The following is a 10,034-nucleotide window of genomic DNA, read 5'->3' as shown; positions in this document are numbered from 1 at the left end:
CCGATGATGATAGAAGTTACCGTCACCCCCCAGATCAGTCCGGTCGCAACAAAAGCGAGACCAACTGAAGAAGTTGGTACTTCAGCCGATGTTGTACCCAGAGCTGGCAAGTTTTACTCATAATTTGTTTCAAGTTCGGATTATCATTCCATTACGCTTATTGTAATTCTTTTGTTTGTAGAATCCCCTCTTAAGGAGTCTCTTAGTTTGGACCCGCCGTCTTCTGAGGCTTTAGTTGAAAAAGTCCCTGACGTAGCGGGTGCATCAACAGCTATCATTCCTGAACCAATCTTGACTGTTCAGGAATCCAGACTACCATCCTTGAGCGAACCAAGTCATGCTGAAAGTTCTTCCGTCGAACTTGGTATGCTTTAGCTTGTTGTCTTGTATGCATATATATATATCCTGTACTGACTTATTTGACTTTCTCGCAGTTCCTTCATCATTATCAAATCAAATCCAAGCGTTATTGGTTGATGACGATCCGGACAAGTCTGTTATCTGCTCTAATCTCCAAGGCTTCATCTCCTTTTTGAACTCTATGGTCGATCGCATTCTCTTCAAAAGATCGTATTTTGAGAGTTATAAAAAATCTTTTGGGCGTTTTATATCAGGGTTCAGAGAGGAAGGGTATAACGACTTGGCCGATTCAGTCACCGCTTATTTGGTTGACTTGAGACAACATATTGAACTTCTGCAGCTATTTCCGCTCGACTCGATTCTAATCTCCAAGGCTTCCTCTCCTTTTTGAACTCTATGGTCGATCGCATTCTCTTCAAAAGATCGTATTTTGAGAATTATAAAAAATCTTTTGAGCGTTTTATATCAGGGTTCAGAGAGGAAGGGTATAACGACTTGGCCGATTCAGTCACCGCTTATTTGGTTGACTTGAGATAACATATTGAACTTCTGCAAACTCTTCGCACCAAAGGCATACCTTTTTACATCGCTTCTCACATGGAATCCAGGCTGCAAGCGTGGCGTGATTCCCAAAAATCTGTCAACTCTGAACTCCAAAAGTTAAGAGCCCACAGTCATCAGCTTAGGGTGAACGTTGGCAAAAGAACACAAGCCAAGGTCAACCTATGCCGGGATTTAGAATCGAGTCGAGCGATCAGATTAGTCAATATAAACTTTTGTAATTGGAGAACAATATATTTTTGTAGCTTTGTTTGAACACTCTTGGTCAATATATTGAATCTTTTTGCTCACTGAGATCTTTTATTATAATTACTCATTCTTGTTTAGAATAAATAACCATAATACTTATAGGATTTTTGGCAAATCCTCAGCCATCAACGGATTTGATATGTCTTTACCGACTACCGTTTGAATCGGGCTAGTATGTGAATTATCTAGGTCCAATCAGATTAGTCAATATAAACTTTTGTAATTGGAGAACATATATTTTTTGTAGTTTTGTTTAAACACTTTTGGTCAATATATTGAATCTTTTTGCTCACTGAGATTTTTATTATGATTACTCATTCTTGTTTAGAATAAATAACCATAATACTTATAGGATTTTTGGCAAATCCTCAGCCATCAACGGATTTGATATGTCTTTACCGACTACCGTTTGAATCGGGCTAGTATGTGAATTATCTAGGTCCGTTTCACATATAACGTTGGGCTAAAAGAATTAGACTCTTTTAGACTTTAGACTATAATGTTGAATATGTAGGCTACATGTGTTAGATGTAGGCTTATCTCTAATAAGGGATAGAGATAACATCCCCCATGTGTGAACGACATGGATTTTAAAGTGTGAATAGGTTGCGTTTCCTATATAGGACAACGAACCCAAAATCGGAGAGGAAGAATTTTATATTCTATCTCCTGGTCTCTTGTTTGTTGGTAGAGATAAACCCAGAATTGGAGAGGAAGAATTTTATATTCTATCTCCTGGTAAAAAGAAACTCAAAGTGGAATCCCCACTTAGAGAATCTGGGTTGGTTTGAATAACCCTAACTATCATAAGGTTTGATTACTCAATTCAAAAGTGGGCCTTTCGTTCGCAAAAATGAATCGAAAGGAGATTTTGGCTGTGGTCCTAACTGTAGTGAGGTTTGACCAAGGGGGAGGGATTGGTTTGAATAATCCTAATTGTCATAAGGTTTGATTACTCAATTCAAAAGTGGGCCTTTCGTTCGCAAAAATGAATCGAAAGGAGATTTTGGCTGTGGTCCTAACTGTAGTGAGGTTTGACCAAGGGGGAGTTTTGAGACGATTCTAACCATAAGAAGGTTTGATCGTTCGATTTGTGGACATCTCTTTCATTTAAAGGAATCGAGAGGGGATTTTGGCTTTGGCCCTAACTATTTAAAGGTTTGACCAAGTAAAATGTGGGAGTTTAAATGATTTTAATCCATGACGGATTCTGGTGTACCCTTCGTCGATCGATTTGATCGGTGAGGGGTTTTGTGAGGAAAGATTAACTGTTTACAGAATTGAATCTCATCTCAACAAAGTAACTCATGAGAGTTAATGAATTTGGTAAAAGAAAACATTCTGACATTTAGGGTTTAAATGTAGATGTCTTATTTATCACTTTTACAGTGATTAGGTTATCCCTAAGAATACCGCATACAGTATTCTTCTGGGAACTTCCCGATATATACAAGGGAAATGGTTTATACTCCTATACCCGTTGGAGTTTTTAGAAGAAGCAGTTTATACTCTTATACTTTTCGGAGTGTTGCGGTCGTTCTCATTCAGTTTGTTTTACTATTGAGACACCGGCTTCAACCAAGGCTTGTATTGTATTTTTGAGGGTGTAGCAATTCTCTGTGGGATGAAGAATCCTCCTGTGGTACTCACAATATCTCGGGTCAGCAATCCCGCTAGCTTCCTCTTGATTTTTTATAGGTGGGAGTTTGATTTTGTTATTTTCTAGAAGGTATTTGAGGATAACTGGAACATCATCGTCTCTGAAGGAGTATCGTTGTATCTGACGCGACTGTTGTGGCGATCGTTCCCGTGGTTGTCGTAATGTTTGATCAATAGAAAAACTGGGTATGAACTCTAGTTGACCTTCCTCAACTGTTTTTCTTTTGGGACAACGCCTAATTGAGGTGGTGACAGACTCGACTTCCTTCTGCTTTTCATTTTCATCTTCATATCTTTTTGAGCGATGTCGAGAAGAAGGAATTGGGCCACCCCCAGTATCATTGAAGGATGTGGTCGTACCACCCCCAGTGTTATCGATGGGTGAATCAGTCTTGATGACCATATTCAGACTCGGACCATCGTTATTTATCCTATCGGAAATAAGCATGATTGGTGTAGCGCAACAGCTAGACCCAACTTGATGGTCAGATTTAGGAAATCTACGCCTTTCATCTTGTAACTCTCTTATTTGTCGCATAGCCAATTCCATTTTACCCTCAAATTCTTCTTTCTGCTTGATTAACGCTTCTTGAACTATTTGAGTGAGCTGATCAGGAGTAATGGTGAACGCATCTCTAGTGTTTTTAGAAAGACGTGATAACTCGTGTAGAGTTACTTTCACTGGGATGTTAGCCAATTTTCCGGTCTATCTCGTCCAATCGGTCGGCTGAAACGAGACTGCTTCGGAACTTGAACCTCTTTGTGTTGAGGTTCCTTCCCTTTTTGTTTATCAACCTTTTGAGGCTTTTCAGTTGCTACGGGTGGACTTGTAACCACCCCCAGCTCTGTCAAATTCTTGGTAGGCACTGCTTTTACCACCCCCTGCTCAGCTAACTGCTCGGGTGCACTTGGGTAGTTAAAGCAGTATTCGTTTCCACTCCTGGTAGCGAAAACTTCCTGCTCTCCTTCCGAAAGCAGTAAAGCTGGAATCTCTTCATCATTTCTCTCGGGAATTGCCGAGGCTCCATAACAAGTCTTCTCTTTTCCTTTGCTCTTTGATTTCTTCTTTGATATGGATGTTGTCCACTGTTCATCTTTGAGCAAATCCGGATGAACCCAAAGGATTTCGCCATTGGGGGTTGTGCGAGATACAAGCCCCTTTCGGCGCTGTCCATAAGGATCATCGTTGACAGTCTGCATCTTGACCTTTGATACTAGCTCTGCTTGAAACCAGGACAAAGGAACTGATCCGAAGCTAATTGAGACCGCATTTGCGCCTACTTTCTTCTCCTTTGGCTTCGGCGTCACAATACCAACATCAATTAAGGTTTGTATTTTGTCTTTTAAGACATAACACGTCTTAGTTGGATGGTGGACCCTTCTGTGATATGCACAGTATTTCGGGTCATTAATCTTCATTGCTTCTTCTTGGTTTGTGACCGGCGGAAGCTTGATCTTGTTATTCTCTAACAAGTATTTGAAGATGACTGGAACTTCATCATCTTTGAAAGAGTATTCCTTCGGAAATCTAGGCTCAGAAGTCTTGGGCTGCCTAGGGGGCTGCTGATTCTGATTTGGCGCCAGTTGGAAGGATGACTGCTACGGTTGTTGTTGCGGCGGCTGTTGCGACGTTTGATGTGCATCCACAGCTGCCGTGGACCCTCTTCCTCTACCTCGAGGGTTAAAGTTCTGTTTTTGATTATTAGCTGGTGACAGACCTCTCTCCAAGTTCTTCCTCTTGAGAAAGCGTTCAGCCTGTTCACCTCTCACTTTCAATTCTTTCCAAGTTTTAGATGGCACAACCCCCATCATCTCTAACACATCCAATGACAAGTTGTTGTGACATGTCTGTAGGATGAACTCTTCTGTAAGTGGATCTCTGCAGTTCACCGCTTTGTCCCGGAATCGTTTGACAAAGACGTCAACCGATTCCCCATCCTTCTGCTTTTCATCCAATAACGCGCCAATTGAGCGTTTTCTTCACTTCCTGAGCCGTCATCAGAGCGTTGACTTTGCTCTCGAGATCATGCATCTTCTTATCCTCTTCCTCACTTTTTTTCAAGTAGATCTGTGGAGGTTGAGTGGATGACTTGGTCGGACCGCTTTCGGAGTTGTCTTTATCTGGAGGAGGATCGTCAAAGATAGTCTCATCCTCTTCATTACGCCGGCTGGATTCCGCCTTCTGGCTCGACTCCGGTTGGTGTTGCTGAACCTGCAAGTCTCGCATCTGCTGCATAGTCAACTCCATTTCGGTTTTGAACTCAGCTCTGATTTCTTCGCGTTGTTTAGCCAACGCCTCCTGCAGTATGTGAGTCAGTTGATCCGGCGTGATCGCAAATGATTCTCTGACTCGCCCAACACTGGACGCGGTATCGTCCGATGCAATGGCGGAACAAGTATCTGACATTTCTTCATCTGAAGAGAGCCCCTCGTGCATTCTCTTGTAGTCTCGACGTAGGTTGGCTCGTCTCTGTAACCGCGACATTCTCTGAGAAAGACCCCGCTGAACTCTCCCTCCCGGAGAGAAATCAGGGTCGTAGTTAACTGAATTTTGCTTTCCTTTATTGGTCATGTTGATAGTGACCTCAGGGAACTCATCTTGTCGGATTACAGGTTTCTTTTTGTTGAAACATCTTGTTTTGGGTCTTGACGCTTCATTGGACAATCTTTGAAATACGGAGACTCTTGTTGAATTATTCTTAGAGCATCCGCATTCTGTCAGCACTGCTTTAATGAGTCTCTCGCAAGCGCAATGAGACTCGTTTTCTTGAACAATCCTTTTTCTTGAATTGTTTTTCTGATAGTACAGCTCATCATTATTGTGATTTGAGCAACCTATCTTTTGCCTTTGAACTTTTTTAACATGCACAGGACGACTGGTCGTCGCCTCTGAGCGATCCAAAGTTAAATTTTTAAATCCACCCCCTTGCAGGTGTGGAGTTTTCAGAGGTCCTAAACGAGAGTGAACTGGTATTCTTTCGTTTTGGACTTGTGCAGTTCTGACAGGAGGGTGTTTACGACCCCCTGCATATGAAACTACCACGGGTTTATTTGCTGGACTTGGTTGTTCTTTGGCCGGGGCTTTGCCTCGATTGTCAACTGAAGGACCGAGGCGATCCGCCATTGTTATCTTAAACTTGGACAAGTCTGGGCTAACCCAGGGTTTTACTGCTGATGCAGTAGATGGGCCTGGAACAGATGCTTGCGGCGTCTTTGGCATCCAGACTCTACGATTCTTTGGTGGCTTTTCAGACACCGTCTCTTTCTTGGTTCCTTGGGCTTGTTGACGAAGAGCACGAGCATGGGCGGCCTTCGCTTTACGCCTTTGTATCCGTTCCTTAAGGGTTGAACGGGCCCTTTTGACGAGATTCCACTCCTCCGTCGTAATTTGTGCAGAAATACGATTATCTTGCCGTTGAGGCAACTGAGTCATTTTCTGTCTCCTCGACTCTAGGTCCGCATAGTAATGGACCCCGTCGGTTTGTTGCATGGCTTTAGCCAATTGTCGAGCACGGCGCTGGCGCTGTCTCTGACGAGCTCTCTTCGTCAGCACCGGCGAGCTATTCATCATCGACTCCTGAATGGGTGTGGAGTCGTTCGGAGCAGAGATGTTGAAGGTAGATTCTTTAGCAACATCCGGGCAAGAACTTTCACCTGCGGTCTTCCTTGACACTGCAGACTTGAGAGTTTTCGAAATCTTCCTATATTTGCGAGACGAGGAAGATTTCGCGGATGAGGACGACAAGTACTCCTCAAACTTCGCCTGATCGAACTCATATTCGATCTCTTCATTGACGATGATCTTGATCGGTTGCGACACCGCGGTCTCGGCAGCGAGACCGCTGGCTCCCACTGTGGTCGCCAGCTTGTTTGAGTCAAAAGTCGGTTCTGTTGAGGAATTCATTATAACTTTGTTCGATTACAACAAATTCGAAAGAATAATCTTTTTATAAGACTTTTTCTACACAACAAAGCGAAAATTACAACTTTTGAGAAACAAACACAAAAATCGTCTATCGATCTTTGTTTTCGTGGGACTTTGCCTGTGCCGGGAACGCTTTGGTTCGTGGACCGCCGATTCACAGATCGTGAAGAGGGGGCTTATGATTCTAACTTCGTTATCGAAGTAGAAATTGAAACGATATCTTATCGAAGTAAGATAGTCGTTCTTCTTAAAATCAAGTCAAAGCTTAATTTCAAGGCGTTGCAAGAAAAGAACTCAAATCTCTGCTCTCTCTGCTCTGGAATGCTCTAACAAATGCTCGATCCTCGTCAGAAGTGACCCTAGGGGGGTATTTATAGCCTCAAGGGTCAGTAACTGCAAAAACTTAACAATCGAAGAAGTCAGTACGGCGAGACAGTGTTTACTGTCTCGCTGGGCGAGACAGCGTTTGCTGTAAAGCCTGTCTCGCTGGCGAGACAGTTCATTCCTGCTTTGATTTTCAATATGAGATCCTTTTGAGTGATCTTCTCTATGTTTGGGATATCTATTAGAATTTTTTTTGACGCCTACAACAGATACCCCCTCTAAAGAATTTTAGACTCGTTCTTTTATAGGAGAGTCTGGAATGCTTTGGATAAGATAGGTCTTTTCCTCAATCTCGTAGAGGGGCCTGTGAACTGCTTCAATTCTTGATTCCTTCAGCCTTCAGTCTATTCAGTGTTTTGTCGAATAAATAAAGTTCTTTCGGTGCTGCGTTTATCATCTGACCATTGTCGAAATCTTGGATTGAAGTTGATGTGTAAGTTTCCGAATTTAGCTCTTATCGTTGAGCTGACTTTGAACCAATCATCTTCGTCAGAAATTCATGTCTGAGTGCAATTGAGCTGACTTTGAATACGTAGACTTCGTCTTTCTTACGGGAATAGACTACCCGGCAACGCGTGTTAGGCGCTGACTTATCCCTACTTAGGCTTCGGGATAAAATTCCCCGTGCGTGTGAAGCACAGATTTTGACGTTATGAATAATAACCTATCACAATGTCGAATATATGGGCTTTTGTTCTTTTACGGTTAAGAACTAATCGGCAACGCGTGTTAGGTGTTGACTTATCCCTGCTCAGGATTCGGGATAAAATTCCTCATGCATAAAAGGCATGGATTTTTGTTGCTACGATACTGAATACATAGACTCGATCGTTTTTACGAGAACGGACCACCCAGCAACGCGGGTTAAGCACTGACTTATCCCTACTTAGGCTTCGGGATAAAATACTCCAGACTGGATTCTGGTGTCTTTTTCAATCAGTGAAAGACTAAATCGGCAACGCGTGTTAGGCGTTGACTTATCCCTGCTTAGGATTCGGGATAAAATTCCCCATGTATAAAAGGCATGGATTTTTGTTGCTACGATACTGAATACATAGACTCGGTCGTTTTTATGGGAACGGACAACCTAGCAACGCGGGTTAAACGCTGACTTATCCCTACTTAGGCTTCGGGATAAAATGCCCCATACTAGATTCTGGTGTCTTTTTCAATCGGTGAAAGACTAAACCGGCAACGCGTGTTAGGCATTGACTTATCCCTACTTAGGATTCGGGATAAAATTCTCCTTGCGTGTGAGGCACAGATTTTAGGTGTTTGAAAAAGAGGAGTCTTCTCTTGGGGCATAGACGAACCCGATACGGGAGAGGAAGAATTTTATATTCTATCTCCAGTTGCAAAAGGAAACTCAAAGTGGGATCTCCACTTCAAGAATCCGGAAAGGTGAAACTAAGAGTGGGATCTCCACTCCAAGAATCAAAAAGATTCGGATAACCCTAACTGTCAGAAGATTTGATTACCGAACTAAAGATGGATTTCTCGTTTATCAAGAGAGTGAATTATGGTTTTGGTCCTTACTGTAGGAAGGTTTGACCAAGCGGGAGTTTAAGGTGACCCTAACTGTAAGAATGTTTTGTTTGAGTCAAAAGTCGGTTTTGTCATGGAATTCATTATATCTTCGGTCGATTACAATAAATTGAAAAAAGAGATAGCCTTTTTATAAGACTCCTTTTACTCAACAAAATGAAAATTACAACTCTTGAGAAACAAACGCAGGATCGTTGTTTGGATCGCTGCTTGCGTGGGATCTTTGCCTGTGCCGGGAGCGCTTTGACTCGTGGACCACCAAATCACAGATTCTGATTGAATCGTGAGGGGTTTATGATTCTGACTTCGTTTATCGAAGTGAGAACTTGAAACGATATCTTATCAAGGTAAGATAGTCGTTCTTCTTGAAATCAAGTCAAAGCCTGAATATCAAGGAATTACCGAAGCTTGAGTACTCTGTCCTCTCTGCTCTGAAGTGCTCTCAAAATGATCAGCCCCCTTCAAAAATGGCCTTCGGGGGGTATTTATAACCCATAGGAACAGTTGGCGGAAAACAGGCTCGCGAGACAACATTTGCTGTCTCGGCTGTCGAGACAGTGTTTGCTGTCTCGAGGGGCGAGACAGTGTTTGCTGTCTCGGCCCGCGAGACAGTAAATGCTATCTCGGAAACAGTAACCGTCAGGCAGTTTTCGTTTTAACTGCCTTCCCACGTTTCAAACTCCGTTATTTTGGCAGTTATCAACGTGATTCTCGCCCACAACGTTTCCCACGTTCTTGAACAGTTGGTGGCCACGTGTCGGCGGTTACAAAACCAATTTCTGATCTTTTGAAAGCTGTCTCCTATGCGAGACAGCAAAGTCCGTCTCGCACGGTGAGACAGCAAAGTCCGTCTCGCACGGCGAGACAGCAAAGTCCGTCTCGCACGGCGAGACAGCAAAGTCCGTCTCACACGGCGAGACAGTCCATACTTGTGTCCAGTCCATACTTGTGTCCTTTTGTTGATTTTTTGGATGATCTTCTCTCCAGCTGTATTTGGATATCTTTCAGCATTTTTTGACGCCTACAGATACCCCCTCCAAAGTGTTCTAGACGTGTTATTTTATAGAGGAGTCTGGGGCACTTTGGATAAGACAGGCCTTATTTGCAATCCCTTCAAGGCTTGATTGAGTAGATCATACGGAAGGACTCATGAATGGCTTCAACTCTTGACTTCGTCATCTTTTAGCTTATTCAGTGCTTTGTAGAATAGCTAAAATTCCTCCAGTGCTGCGTTTATCGCGTGACCGTCGTCGAAGTCTTGAATTAGAACTGCTATTGTAGGGATAGTTTATACTCATATACTTTATTGGAGTGTTCGGAAAATAGTTTAACCTCATATACCCGTTGGGAG

The sequence above is a fragment of the Asparagus officinalis genome, chromosome 5 (genome assembly GCF_001876935.1).
Source record: "Asparagus officinalis chromosome 5, Aspof.V1, whole genome shotgun sequence".
NCBI lineage: Eukaryota > Viridiplantae > Streptophyta > Magnoliopsida > Asparagales > Asparagaceae > Asparagus > Asparagus officinalis.
The sequence above is the reverse complement of the archived record's forward strand: the minus strand, read 5'-3'. Positions refer to the sequence as shown.